Here is a 15,783-nt window from a genome sequence, read left to right on the forward strand (position 1 = left end):
ACCCAGATGTGTGCCCTTGAGCAAGTCACTTAGCTTCCTGAAGCCTCAGTTTCCTTATCTGTAACCTCTCAGTTTTGTCGAGAGGATTAAATGTCAGTCTGTGAAGTCTGGTTGATATTTTTACTGGTTTAAATTTTCTGGAAGTCTCTGGGTGGTGCACAGGGCTAATGCGCTTGGCTGCTGAAAGGAAAGTTGTTGGTTGGGGTCTACCCTGAGGTGCCTCAGAAGAAAGGCCTGGGGATCTACCTCTGAAAAATCAGCCGATGAAAACTCTGTGAGCACAGGTCTACTCTGACACACAAGGGGTCACCATGAGTTGGAATGGACTGGACGGCAACTGGTGTTTTAAAATTTTCTGGAGTAGCAGGGGTGTGGCCATAGTCGGAACAGCCGCTTGGCACGGGATCCTCACTGGCCCCACCTATCGTGACACTAGAACCTCTGAAGCTCCAGGACCCCAACCCTGTGCTGCAGGTGTGTCCCCAAGGCTGGTGGCCTCCCGCTTACTCCCCAGGACTGAGGTGAGAAGGCACCTGGGACTCCAACTACTTTCTGTGGTTTTAGGGCTGGAGTTGGGATTCCTGGGCTACAGAGGCCCTTGGACCTTCACTTCTCCAGCCAGTTCTAGCTGGGTTCCCTGGAATTGCAGGTGCCAGGCACTGCTGATTTCAGAAAAATGGCAGGTGGTTGTGCATCTGGCTGAGTCCAGCTGGGATCTCTCAACAGAAGGCTGCACTCCCCTCCTAGAGCCCTGGGTTTGAGGAGTGTGGTTCCTTTGGCCCCACCCATGACCCCCACCCTCTGATCTGGGATGGGGGTCTCTGCTCAAATCCTCAGAGAGGGCTTTTTGGACCACCCTAAATAAAATAGCACAGTCCTCAGCTCCCCAGTGCCCACTGGTGTGGAACACATAGGCTATCATACAGGTTCTGGAAGCCGGCTGCCTGGGTTGGAACTTGCAGGCCCCAGAAACATGAGCTCCTGAGGACAGGGACTCTCTGTTCACTTCTGTCTCCCAGCCCTGGAGGAGCCAGAGCACGCTCTGCATTTTATAGACAAGGAAACAGGTTCAGAGAGGGCATGTGACCCTCCCAAGACCACACAGCAGACCCATGGCAGTAAAAGAGCCCCCAAGTTGCTCTTCTTTCTGGGACTTGCCCTCAACATTTCTTCTGTCACTGATAATCAACCCCCTCGACAGCCCCCACCCAGCCCAGGCACGGCTCCCATTGCTCCTATCCTTTCCAGAAAGGGCTGTGTCCTCGGACAGAGGCTGTGATTTAGGGCTTGGCCCAAGCGCCGGCGTGTGAGGGGGGAGCCAGAGGAGGCAGCTCGTGGGGAAACGCTTCCCACCCTGCAGGAGCTGCATCTGGACAGCGAGGCTGAAACCTGATCTGTGGGCTATTTCAGGGTGGCACCGGAGGCCCAGGCACCCCGGCTGGGGGAAGAGGTGCCTCCTGCCCCTGCTGCGGGTTTGAGGTATAGGCCCTGGCCGGTGGCCATCCTAGGGGCTGGGGCAGAGGCAGGGCTTCTCCTCCTGTGAAAAGCAAGTCTCCTCCCTCAGGGGCCTGGAGGCCCCAGGGCCACAGACTAGGACAGAGAAACCACACACCCAGCACCTTGTCCCAGCTCTGCCACCAGCTTGCTGTGTGACCTTGGGCAAGTCACTTTCCCTCTCTCAGCCTCAGTTTCCTCATTTGTATTATTTGGGGGCTCCCTGCATGGCACAAACAGTTAAGCACTTGACTCTTAGCTGAAAGGTTGGTGGTTTGAACCTACGCAGAGGTGCCTTGGAAGACAGGCCTGGTAATCTGCTTCTGAAAGGTCATAGCCTTGAAAACCCTATGGAGCAGTCCTCTGCACACATGGGGCCATCACGAGTCTGAATCTATGTGGCGGGAACTAACAACCACATGGTCATTTGGGGACCTCAGATCCTATCCAGCTGTGGGCTTCCATCACCTCAGCAACAAAGGAAAATGTGCTCATGCTCTCTGGCTCTACGGACAAAGGGGACAGTTCACAATCTGAGATTAGAGAAATAATTTCACCTCTCTAGGATTCTAAGAATGAAAAGAGTTATTCAAACACTTTGGGTTCTGGAGAGAGGTGATTGGAGCAGCCAAGATTTGAGAAAGGGAGCTCCCCCGCCCCTGACCGTGGAGGTGTTGGCGTTATTACTATCACCAGGGTGGTCCAGAAGGCAGGTTTGCCCCCAGATCCAGCCCACAGGAGTGGAGCACCCCTGGAGAGGGGGCGATGGAAGAGTCAGCAGGGCCAATTGGTGCCTGGTAGCCTTGGTGGGCACAGGTGGGCCCCAAGGACTATCTGCTCTGGTCCTGAGTTGAGGCCAGGAGAGCAGCTGCCACCCCTGCCTGCCCTGGCGTTTCTGCCAGGCCCCACCCAGCTGCTGTTTGTGGGCAGTGCCTGCCAGAGGTTAGAGTGAGATGGTTAGCCAAAGCATAGGTACCTCTGAGGATGGCTGGGCTCCTGCCCTTCCCTGCAGCCTCCTGGTGGGTGCTGGCCACCTTCCTAGCATGGCCTGGGCCCTGGGGAGAAGGGTATTTGGGCACAAGTGCCCACTGAGCCCTGCTGAGCCAGGGCTTCTGGGAAGATGGTGAGACTGCACCCAGGCTGGGCAAGGTCCGGAGCGGGGAAGGTTGGGAGAAGCTCTCAGGCTGTTGGCCCTACACATGTCAATGCCTTGCACACGTGGCTTCTTCCTCCTGGAGCCCCTGCTGCTTCATCTGTGAAATGGGGACAATAATATTCCTGGGTGAGATGAGAAAAAGAGTGAACAGTGCTTTGCAAACCCAGTGGTCATGGTCACCTATGGGGCAGAGGTAGGGCAGCTGAAAGCAAGAGGGATCTATACTCTGTGGTAGCCCCAAGGAAGGGGGGCTTCACAGGAGAGGTGGCTTGAACCTGAGACCCCTGTGCCATCCACAGCCACAGGGCCAGCTATCAGACCTCCTGTCCATGGCCCAGGGCTCAGTCCAGAGCCTCCACACTGCCTGTCCTCCTGCCCCAGAGTTTTTAAAAATGGAAAATCCCCATTTACCGGTCAATGAAAACCTGGATCCTGGGCTGGGTATAAGGAGGCTGAAGATGCCATTCTAGGTCCAGAAGTATGGGGCAGAGAGCATGAGGGGACTTCCCTTTCCTCAAGCAATTCTGAGACCCTCGGGAAGCAGGAGGTTGTGTGGGAGCTCTTGAGCCCCCAGAATGTCCTAGGGCTATGTTATTTCACATGTGTGTGTTTTCTTTCTTTATATCAGTTGTATTGTCTCTATCTATCTACCTGTCTATCTATTGTTTCTTTATCTAATCATCTACTTTGCTTCACTATATATGATTGTCTGATTCAAAAGGGCCAATACCAGTCCATTTCAGCTCACTAATGCCTAGGATATGGATGTTTATGCGTTCTATTTCATTTTTGACGATTTCCAATTTTCCTAGTTTCATACTTTGTACATTCCAGGTTCCAATTATTAATGGATGTTTGCAGCTGTTTCTTCTCATTTTGAGTCGTGCCACATCAGCAAATGAAGGTCCCGAAACCTTTACTCCAACAACGTCATTAAGGTCGACTCCACTTTGAGGAGGCAGCTCTTCCCCAGTCATCTTTTGAGTGCCTTTCAACCTGGGGGGCTCATCTTCCAGCACTATATCAGGCAATGTTCCGCTGCTATTCATAAGGTTTTCGCTGGCTAATGCTTTTCAGAAGTAGACTGCCAGGTCCTTCTTCCTAGTCTGTCTTAGTCTCTAAGCTCAGCTGAAACCTGTCCTCCATGGGTGACCCTGCTGGTATCTGAATACCGGTGGCATAGCTTCCAGCATCACAGCAACACGCAAGCCCCCACAGTACAACAAACTGACAGACAGGTGGGGGACAACAACAAATAAGAAATATTTATAATTCAAAAGAAAAAATATAAACATTAAAAACCCTGGAGTTTCTATAATGAATGGGAACATTCTGGAACTTCCGGAGGAGACCTGGAGCTGTGGGAAATGCAAGTCACTCTACCTCTCTGGGCCTCAGTTTCCACACCTGGAAGTGGAAAGTTTCTGCCTTGTTGCTGGGGTATGGAGATTCAAGGAGTTAAGGTTTGCAGAGGGCTACCCACCCAGAGCCGTCTGGGCCAGTGAAATGGCCCTACGCATGGCCAATGCCCCCAGCTGAAGCCATGGATCCCTGGAAGTACTCCTTGCAGTTTCGTGCTCAATTTGCATTGGGAATGAGTCATTCAGATAGGCTTATGGAAGGAACTGTAGGCCGGGAAGCTGTTCTAAGTCAGAAACCAAAACCACCAAACCCAGTGCCGTAGAGTTGATTCCGACTTACAGCGACTCTAAGTTAGAGTCTAGGTGGAAACCTATGGAAACGGGACTGGGAGGAAGAAGCGGTTGTGGGCTGCGGGCACCTGGGGTGGGTTCCGGGGAGCTCAAGGAGGAACTGGCAAAGCTGAGGGGGTGGGAGGAAGGTGACATGTGGGGCTGGGAGGATGGCCTTGCTGGATCTGCCCAAAATGGACAGTGTAGGGGACAGGGGAAGAGGGAGGGAACAAGCAGTCTGGACACCCAGTCTCAAGATCTCCCAAAACCCTGTGTGGAAGACACGTGGGCAATGCCCGTTTTCATAGCTGTGGAAACAGAGGCCCAAGGAGGAAAGAGGAAAGTGTAGAAGCTCTCTGGAGTGAGGGAGACGACTCAGGCCAGCCATTTGCCTTTATTCAGTTTTAGCTTGTGGTGTGTTGTATGTCCAATCAAAATAAATAAATAAAAATAAAAGGTAATTTGAAAAAGAAGGAAAAGAGGCCTAGAGAGCTGAGGGTACCAGCCTGAGGTGGCACAGTCAGGCCTGTAGGGACCTGGATTGGAATCCCACCATTCCATCTAGGAGTCTCAAGCTCCTCTCCCACGTCACCCTGCTGCCCCCAAGACACAGAGAGGGGCCGGACAAGCAGGGGACTCTTACCCTGGGGCCACTTCCCTCTCTGCAGCCCCCTCCCCGGCCCTCTCAGAGTTTATTGGGTCCTTAATGGGCTCTCAGAGACCTGGCACCTGCTGCCTTTTCTGTTCTAATAAAAGGCAGATGCCCTGGTGGTGGATGGGGGGTGACGTGTGGGGGGCTCTGGCTCGTGGCCACTCTGGGCGACACATTCCTGGGTCCTGACTCACAGGGAAACGTCTTCGTGTCTCCTCAGCACTTTTGGACCCTGCAGCTGTGGCCACATTCTTCCTCACCCCCGCCCCCCCACCATACTTCCAACCCAGTGCTGCTGGCAAAAGGCAGGGACCATCCTGCCTTCTGCTGTGTGGGGCAGGGGCGTTATGCACCAACGGGGGGTGGGGGGGGGGCGGCTGGCAAACCTCGACCCATGGACTAAACCTGGTCCTCTGCCTGCTTGTGTAAAAAAGTTTTATTGCAACGTAGCCGGGTCCATCTGTTGACGTATTGTCTGTGGCTACATCGGCAGAGTTGAGTAGTTGCGACAGAGACTGCCCCTCTAATCCTAAAATATTCTCTATCAAGCCTTTTACAGAAAAACCCGGGGGCTGCAGAGACTGGGAGAGTGATGAAGGCAGAGTGGCAGATAGGAGAGCACCTTCTTGTACAAGGTGTGCTTATACCCTCGGCTTGGTTTTTTTTTTTGGTTTAGGGCAGCGATTCTCAACTGGGGGCGATTTTGTCCCCCTGGGGACAGACAGCAATGCCTATAGACATTTTTGTTGTCATAACTGAGGGGAATGGTGTGCGTGCCATCCCACTGGCATCTGGAGGATAGAGGCCAGGGATGTAGCTAACATCCTACAGTGAGCAGGACAGCCCCCACAGCAGAGAACCTGGCTCAATATGGCAGTAGTGCTGAGGCTGAGACACCCTGGCTTGGACCTGGGGGCTTGGTGTGCTCATTCCACACACTCTGCCTAAGCCTCTCTCTGTGGGGATCCTGGGCTGGGCCCTGGAAATCCTGAGATGACCCAGTTTCAAATCCTGGTGCTCAAGGAGCCCCCCAGTGCAGTGTAAAAGGGCCCCCAATCAATCCCAAACCACAACAACGGAACTGAGAGAGGAACCAGCAGGCCACTTCTGTGCTCAGAGGATGGGATCCATGATGTAAAGGAAGGAGCACTGGACAAGGAGTCAGGAGTCCCAGCTCTGATCAGCCGGAGAAGCTTGGCAGGCCGTGTCCCCTTTCTGGGCCTCAGTGTCTCCCTCTGGTTAGTGCTGAGCTGAAGTCCCCAACTAACTCTAAGGGCCCTTCAGGCTCTGGCAATCTGGATTCTATGGTCAGTGCTTTCACAGTGTGGTGCAGGGGCTTTACACACCAACAGGAGGCTTGGCAAACCTTGACCCATGGGCCAAATCTTGTCCTCTGCCTGCTTTTGTAAAAAAGTTTTATCACAACATAGCCAGGTCCATCTGTTGACATATTGTCTGTGGCTACATCAGCAGAGTTGAGTAGTTGTGACAGAGACTGGCCCTCTAATCCTAAAATATTCTCTATCTGGCCTTTTACAGGAAAAATTTGCTGACCTCTGCACTAATGGGTGCATTTCAGGCATAAGATAGAAAAAATAGCCATAACCACTCTCGTGCACTGGGGTCTCATTCTGCTTTGCTCCTATTTGTTCAGTTAATCCTAACAACGTGCCGGTGAGGTAGGATTATTATCCCATTTTACAGATGGGGAAACAGGCTCGAAGTTTTTTTCTCACTTCGCATGTGCGTAAGCATTTTGGGGACCCATGGAAGCGTGTTTATTTTTGGGGGGTGGAGTAAAGGCATATTTTCAAGGAAGCTCTTTCTAGTGTTAGGGTAGGGTCTCAAACTCAAATTCCTCTAGGGCCACACAGGTAAAAATGTGAATGAGAGAAATAGGGCTTGTGGCCAATTGGGGACCACTTGCCCCATCAAAGGGGGGCAGCTGTTACTTGACTGCAGCCAACTGTTGCCATGTGAGAATGGACCCAGTGTTCCCAGGATTTTCTAGAGAAGCTAGAGGTCCAGGTTTTTATGTGAAGTATACCGTGTTTTTGTGTTGGTAGCTCATTCGAAATTTTCTAAGACAAAGTGTGGGTCCAAGGAAGTTGGTATGCCTTCTGCCCATCAAATTCCAGCATGTGACCTCTGACCCAGGATTTAGAGCTCGCTGTGGACCCGAGTTTGAGTTCCAGCTCTTCCTTCCTCTGTGGTGGCTCAGGCAGGTCGTCCCCTACTGTGGCCTCAGGTTCCCCCTGTGTAAGTGGAAGTGGCCAGCCCTGCCTGGCAGGGCTGTGCTGAAGCCCAGCGTGATGGCGGGGAGGAGAGAAAGCCGTGTGCCCGGGCCAGGCGGGCTGAGCCTGGTTATTTATGGGTTTCCGACGGGAGGGGGGCTGTGGGCTGCAGGCCGTGTCTGACCTGAATTCTTACACTTACAGGAAATTAGAGCCCTCGGAAGCAGGTGCGCTGGCTATCCCAACACTGGGGTGGCCGAGAGGGTGATGTGGCTGAGGCGACAGGGAAGGGGGGCTGGACCAGGCTTGGGGTTTGAGGAGGGGCCAGTGCAGAGGGGACAGGGTGTCCACCCCACCTTCCTGCCATCGTGGAGAGGAAAAATAGTCATAACCACTCCTGTGCACTGAGTTCTCGCCCTGCTTTGCTTTTGTTTGCTCAGTCAATCCTTACAACATGCCTGTGAGGTGGAGTTATTACCCCCATTTTACAGATGGGGCAACTGAGACTCAGGGAGGTTTACTCACTTCCCATGAGCTCAGAGCAGGTGCTAGATTCAGCATTTGAACCCATGGAACCAAAACCAAACCAAACCCGTTGCTGTCGAGTTGATTCTGACTCATAGTGACCCTATAGGACAGAGTAGAACTGCCCCATAGGGTTTCCAAGGAGTGGCTGGTGGATTCGAACTGCTGACCTTTTGGTTAGCAGCTGAACTCTTAACTACGGTGCCACCATGGCTCCCCAGGAAGAACTATATAATTCTAATCCTCATGTTCTCTTATCAATACCAGGTGCCCCTGGCAACAAGGCAGTCTCCAAAGACTTTCCAGAGTGCTCTGTAGGTTTCGGCGGTTTCCTGCTGAGGTGGAGGTGGGGTCCACTGTAGAGCAGAGTCAAGGTGCTTCCAGTTGCAGAGTTGGAGTGGGGGAGAGTGCCAGTATTTGTGGGGAGTAGCTGTGTGGTTTTGTGAGTGCTGGGGGGTAGGCCAGGGAGCTCCAAGTGTCCCACTCAGAGGGGTGGGATCCTGGGTGGGAGGGGAGTGCTGGAGTCTGCCCTGGGTCCAGGTGGACTGGAGGTGCCCTGGACTGCCTGCCTGTCTGACAGCAGAGTGGGACGGCAGGTGTGAGAGACTGTGTGTGTACGGGGCATGGCCGACACTGTCTTTGATTTATGAGAGTCTGTGTGGACGTGAAAGTGTGTGCAAGAGAGAGTGTAAGAGAGGGCGGGTGGGATTGTTTGAATATTTCGATGTTTGCAGGGGGTGGATCCAGACATCGTGAGGCCCCAAATGGATTTAATTTGGGGGAGCTTCTTTATGAAAAAAGAACACAAAATTACAAATCCTAAAGGGAATCTTTAAAATGAGAAAAGAAATCACAACCAATGACAAAATTTTAAAAGCTGACAAATACCACCACCATGACCAAATCCAGAAAAATATCATAATGTTTTTATTAATTAACTTCCTGGCACACCTCTATAGTTCGTATTTCCCTACCTTCTTTGGCTTTGAGCACCATGTGAACACACATTGCTAGGGGCCTCTGGGGCCTTGGAAGGAGGCTGTAGCTTAAGGCTCCGGATGTGTGAGTTTGTGTGGGTGACTGAGGGGGTGTGTGTGTGCGCGTGTGTGTGTGTGTGCGCGTGCACGTGCAAGGGTGTGACCAAGTGCATTGCAGTGTATGGGACTGTGTTTCACAAAAGAGTGAGAGATGGAGACAGAGGCTATCATAGCAAACTGCTTCAATAGGTGTTTATCGAGTGACTAAAAGAGAGTTTCGCATATGTAACTGTGTTGACACACACCTGCATGTGTAAGCATGTGTGTGCACATGAGAACGCATAAGTGTGCGGTAACATTTGTGAGGAAAGAGTGTGTTAGTCTGTGTGTATTTACCTTGGTGTCTTTTCTTTGGCATTCCAGTTTCGGGGAACCTCTCCCTGCATGTCTTCCCCCCATGCCCTGCCCCAGAGGCAGATGGGCACAGACACGCTGTGGCATTCGGTCCAGGCCTTGTGGGGACAGGCTCGGTGCACGGAATTCACAGCTCCTTCCCCTGCCCCGCCTCCCTTCCTCCTGCCGATGAGATGTTGGTAATTCAATCCACGAAGCTCAGTGGAAGCTCAGTGTCCTGGGGAGAGGCTGGCACCGGCCCTATGCGCATGTGCATGTGTGTGTTGTGGGGTGGGGGTAGGGAGTGTTGCACAGTGTCTGCACTGATAGCTGTGGGCTCCCAAAGAGCATGCTGTTCATACTTTTTCTTATACAAATGGGGAAACTGAGGCTGGGGTAACAGATGGGACTAGAATTCAATTGCCAGCCTCCCAGACCAGTGGTTCTGATCCAACTAACAATTGTTGAGTACTTACTGTGGGCTAGACATCGGATCAGGCCAAGGGGTGGGGTGGAGGGTGATTGGATGGAAAGAACCATTCCTTACTTGGAGATGCTTCTAGAAAAGTAAGGGAATATATGTGGGAATCTGGGGAAAGGGGAGATTTGTATGGGGGCAGCAATGGAGGCTCAGAAGGGGCTAGATCCTGGGGGTCCAGAATGCCAGGGTAGGGAGCTTGATCTGTTCCTGAGGGAACAGGGAGAGTCTAGAAGGTCCTAGGCTGGTGGGGAGTGGGAGGAAGATGCTGATTTGTGTTTCAGAAGGAGAACCTGGCTGCTGTGAGGAGATGGAGGGGCTGCTGGGGCCCGAGACCACCAAGGAGGCTAGCGTTCCATCTGAGCAAGATGGGGTGGGTCTGAAGGGATGGGGGCTCAGCACTTCAGGGTGGAGGCAACCCCAGGCTCTGGCCTTTCTCAGCACTCACCTTCCTTCCCTGGCTTTCCCCTAACAAATAGGTCTTAGCCCAGCTGTACCCAAGGAGCTTCAAGGAAGCTGGCCTCAGGTAGCTTCCTTCCTGCCTAGTGGGGAGATGGGCAAGATGGAGCAAGCCTGAAAAGGAGGCAGGGCTAGGCAGAGGGCAAGAACAAAGACTCTCTAGAGCCAGGCTACCTGGCTTCAAATGCTGACTCTATGGTTGTGTGTCCTTGGGTGAGTTACTTAACTTCTTTGTGCCCCAGTCCCCTCATCAATAGGGAAGATAATAGGAATTACTTTATAGACTGGTTATGAGGACTAAATGAATCAAATAAGCCCATGTGGTTGGCATAGTAAGAGCTATATATGTGATAGCTATTATTCTAATCATATGAAGCATACCCGAGACAAAGGGATTTCTTCTCACTTGAGGAACCTAGGAAGGCTTCCCGCAGAAGATGGCAGCCTGGTGCAATGAAAAGAACACCAGCTATGGGGTAAGAGCAGGGCTGTGATCCCAGCTGGTCCCTGGTATGCTGCGTGCCCTGAGTGAGTCCTGGCCCCTCCTGAGTCTCTGTTTTCTCCTCATGGCAAAGGTGAGCATAGTCACAACAGTTAACAAGTCCTGGGCACACCCTATATTTCAAACACAATGCTAGTGCTCAGGGACTTATTCAATCCTTATCTACCCATGGCAGAGGTGGGATTATTTCAGATAAAGAAACAGTGGCTCAGGGAGCTGAGGACACTTGTCTGAGCTCGCGCTGCTTGGGAAGGGTGGAGCCAGATTTTTTGAAAGATAATTCTATTTATTTTTTATTGTTGTTAAAATGTACACAGAAAAAATGCACCGGATTCAACAATTTCTGCGTGTCAATTCTGTGACACTGATTACATTCTTCACGTTGTGCAACCATTCTCACCCTCGTTTCCCAAATTATTCTTCAACTATTTACATAAACTCACTGCCCCATAAGTTTCTTCTCTAATTTTGAGCCCATATAGACAGTTCTTTAAAAGAGCACAATGCTGAAGGCAGATATTCTTTACTAATTAAGCTAAACTACTGTTTGGTTTAAAGAAGACTTCAGAGGGTATTTTTGGCTTAAGGTTTAAAGATTATCTCAGGGCAATAATTTTGGGGGTTCATCCAGCCTCAGGGGCTCCAGGAAGTCTGGATTCCGTGAGAATTCTGATCCTTTTGATCAGGATCCTCCTGTAGAATCTTTGATCAAAATGCTCAGTAATGGTAGCCAGGCACCAGCCAGGTCTGGTCTCGTGGCAAAGGTGGCAGTTGTTCATGGAGGCAATTAGCAAGGCATTCCATTTGCAGAGCCAGATATAAAGTCAGGTCTGACTGACTTCAGGTGATCTTAACCATTAAGTTTGGAGCCTGGTACCTATTAGTTGTTCAGAAAATAGCTGTTGTTGTCAATGAATATTGATATTCATTGGAGCTGGGCCTTGTAATAAGGATTTCCACAGGGAGAAGAAGGAAACCCAGTAGCAGGCAAGGCTTGAACAAAGGCAGGGAGATGGGGAAAGATCTTATTCCTTCAGTGGTCTGTGCTTTTTATCTTCCACAAGGGAAGAGCTTGGAGCCCCTTGACTTATTCCCTCAGGGAACAGAGCTACTTGCTGCCAGGGGTCTTTGGGAGGCCTGGAACTTTAGGTCAAGGCTGTGGTAGACCTTAGGACTGGGGTCAAAGATATGGTAGGCTCTGCTCAAACTCTATCCTTCAGGAGGATGAGGCCTCAAGCCCGTATGACCTGTTTGCCCCTCAAGACCCACTCTGCCCCTTTCCTGGACCTGCTCTGGGACCTGGGCCTGACAACTCCAGACTCATCACTGGGGCTCTTGACTCACTGACTGCTGGTTGGGTTCAGCCAATGGGACGGCAGGAGTTGAGGGGGGTAGTGGTGTTTATTCCCAGCTCCCTCTCTGGTGAGTCACCACAACCGTCTACATCCCTTTACAGCTCTCAATACCGTTCCCTCTCTGAGTTCTAGAAAGTGCTCCCTCCTCTTGTCCTTCAGGCTGAGGTGAGGGGTAGAAATAAGCCCCACTACCAACAGTCCTTGAGTGGGCGGCATCCTTGGTTGTTTCGCTTAATCTCACCCACACCTCTGCAAATTACCTGCCTGCCATTAGCCCTTTCTCAATGATGCTTTTCAGTGGATCTGTTGCCTGATGGGACCCTGACTACATTTCCCCTCACTCTGTCCCCAGCTGCCCTTCCCTTTGCTCTCTCCTTGGGCTCCTGCCCTCCCCTTAGCTGGGTTGGGGAATGTCATTTTCAAGTTCTCGGTGGAGCCCGGAGCTCATGGGAGGAGAGTCCAGCATCATTTCAACAAACTCAACAACCACAGTGTTAAATAAACAAGGTCTTGTGGGCGGGCAGCTGCTCAGCTCCAGGAACTTCGGGGAAGCCTTTTGCTTCTACCCTGTCAGTCTGGTCTGGGCACACCATGGACTTACCAGTGGTCTGATATCTACACTCTCTGAGCTCTTCTGGGAATGCCCTCTGCCTTGGCCCTACTGAGAGGCTAGATAACCCCCTCAAAGCAGAACTTAAAAATTGGACTCTCTGAAGTTCCCTGAAGATGCTTCTTCCCTGCAGTCAGAAAGCCCTTCCCTCATTTGACCACATCCTCTCCAGCTTTGTGTCCATTTCTCCTAATTCATCCTTTCATAGGGTTCCCTAAGCCAACCCAACCACCCTTGAGGTGTAGGAACATGCTAGTTACTGTTAAAAGACTATGGCTGGCAAGGGAGAAAGCAGAGGAACCAGGTGGAAAGCTACTGGAATAGTCCAGGCAGGAGAGGATGGTGGCCTGAACTGGTGTGGTAGCCATGCAGGTGGTGAGAACTGGCTGGATTCCAGAAATTCTCCCATGTTAGCAACCAGAGCACAGGCGGGTAACAGCATAGAGTTCGTTGGCCAAACTTGACTCTGGGCTTTGGAAACTTGCATCCTGTCCCTGTGGTGCTCCATCCATTATTCCCTTTGGTCGTGTGGGCAAACAAAAGTCAGGAGAGGGCTGTTGTGTACCTCGTCATTTGGTGCATATTTATTGATTTTTTTTTTTTTAACTCAGTGTGGGCACTGTGCTAAATGGCCCTGTCACTCTGCTGCAGCCAGTTCCTTGGAGTGTTGTAGGTAACCATGTGAGACTGTTCTACCCCCACTTCATTTTCCCTAATAAAAATATCTGCTGCTTGTTTGCTTTCTTCTCCACAGAATCTCAAGAGCTTAGACAGTGCCTAGCATAGAGTCAGTAATAACTGAACACCTACCCTGTTGTTGGCACACATCACCTCATTGAAACCTCCATCAGCCCTGAGAGGTTGGGGAGTTAATAGCACCATGTTTCCAGGGAAACACAGAGAAGTGAGGACCCCTGCTCAGGGTCACAACACTGGGCAGTGGCACGGCTAGGATTTGAAGCGAGGCTTGCCTAACTCCCAGCCCTGCCTCTGTCCTCTCAGGGTCTGCACCCTCTCTCCCGCCTCCGTCCTCCCTCCCCACAAGGTTCCCGTCCGCCAAGCAGGGCTGAGCCAGATATGAGACAGGGGTTCCAAAGACCTTCCTCCTCCTCAGTTCAGAGACAAATATTTGTTTCTCCCAGTGTAAATACCCCTTCGTGTTTAATGAGGCAATCTCAGGCCATTTCCTGGCACAGCTCAGTGCCTGGAAGTCTCTTGCACTCTGGGAGGAACAGGCCTAGTAAAAGGCCTAGTAGGAGAGCCTTAATTGAGGGACTCAGAACCTCTCAGCAATTCCTCCCAGTTACACATGAGGAAACTGCAGCTCAGCGTGGGCAACTGACTCATCTAAGGTCACACAACCAGGACTCAAACCCATGCAATCTGACTCTTGTTTACAGGCTATGCCACCATTGTACCATGACTTCCTGTTGCTCCTGGACACTTCCCTGGCCCTCCCAGCCCTTTGTGTCACGAGGGGCTTGACTAAGCAAGCACTGAGACTCTGCCCTGCCCCCCTCCCAAGCTTGGATCTTGACATCTCCGGGCAACCTGAGTTCCCTCTGGGCATGGACCCCCTCCTGCCATCCCTACTTAAAGTGATACTTTAATAAATTATGCTTTTATGTTATTACACGTGGAGCTATAAAAGCAAGAGAGTGTGCAGCCGGGCTGAGGTAACACACCCGCGACTTTGCAATTTCCTGGTCTGGCCTGGCTCTGCTCCGTGCCGTGAATTTTTCATTAAAGTGTGCAGGTGACACCACAGGGGTAGATGCAGGCCAGGTATGCTCCCATGGCGGCCCTGTCCCTTCTCGGAACCAGACTGAAGTTGGACTGGTGATGGCAGAGTGGGCTCACACCAACAGTTATTGGAAATAACATCACCCTGGGGCTCAAGATAAAGCTCTGAATTCAAACTGCAAGTGATAAGAAGCATTCTACATCCCGGAGGAAGGAAGAGGCTTCCATTGGCAAATCATCTGTCCCCTGCTAGGCCCTGGGCCCGGCATTTGGCACATAGTGCCACGTTTCACCCTCGAAAGTCACCAGCTTGGCTTTATTAGCCCCGTTTGATGGGTGAGGAAAATGAGGCTCATGTCGTAAGTGGCAGGGTCAGGCCTGAACTCAATCTGATTCCAGAACCTGTGCTTGTAACTGCTCTGTTGTTCTCATTCATTTCTCTCTCTTTTTCTTCCCCAAACATGCAGATTCTTTCCAGGCGTCGTAGTTAATTATTGAGGCAATGGGCACATCAAATAGAGACAAAAACCCAACTTAGAATTTTGCGGAGCAGGAAGCCTCCTGGACTCCATACCTTGGCTGTGTGTTCTCTTCCTGGCGTGCCTTTCCTTCCTCCTACTGGGCTAGAAAACTGGTCTCCTGCTCAGTAGCCTCCCACTTGCCTCGCTCCTCCCTCTGCGTGCCCACTGATCAATGACTTGTTCACTGAAATGTGAGTCCTGAGTCCCAGCACATCTGAGGAATGTTAGTCTTCCGATCTGTGAAATGGACTAAGAATGTCCTGCCCTGTTGCCCTGTGTGTTTACTTCAAGGAAAGGCCTTGGGGAGTCTGTGAGGATGCAATTGTTGTCCCTGCCTTAGCAAAGAGGTCCCTGGGTGGTGCAAATGGTTTGCACTTGGCTACTAACCAAAAGGTTGGTGGTTTGAATCCACCCAGTGGACCACAGTAAAAAGGCCTGGTGATCTACTTCTGTAAGATTGCAGCCATTGAAAACCCTATGGAGTGCAATTTTACCTTGTCACACTTGGGGTTGCCATGAGTTAGAAGCAACTCAAGGGCAACAGGTTTTTTTTTTTTTTTTTTTTGCCTTGGTAGAAACCATGACTGTCCTGGGAAATTGTGCTTTGTCCTCCACCCATCACTAAGCAATTCCATGGACCAGCCAGGTGTTGGTGGAGCACAGTGAAAATGGGTCCAAAGCAACCCATTGAGGTGCTATGTGGTTCTCAGATGATTCTGGAAGGTTCTAGAATGAGAGAAGCAACACGAAAGCAGGAGCACTTGGCTGGTAATTGGATAAATTGTGTGTGTTCGTCTGTAAAGTGGGCTCTGGAATCTATGTGGGGTCAAATGAGAACAGCTCTGCCTCCTAGTGCACAGGCCAGACAGCCCCTCACTCCCAGGCTTTTTTGGGAAACCTTCCCAGGAGCTGAAGAGAAAGCTAAACTCAAAATAAACACCGGGCTCCAAACACCCCACCATTCTGGGCGAGTGAACCTTCTCCCAAGCCGGC

The sequence above is a fragment of the Loxodonta africana genome, chromosome 3, assembly GCF_030014295.1.
Source record: "Loxodonta africana isolate mLoxAfr1 chromosome 3, mLoxAfr1.hap2, whole genome shotgun sequence".
NCBI lineage: Eukaryota > Metazoa > Chordata > Mammalia > Proboscidea > Elephantidae > Loxodonta > Loxodonta africana.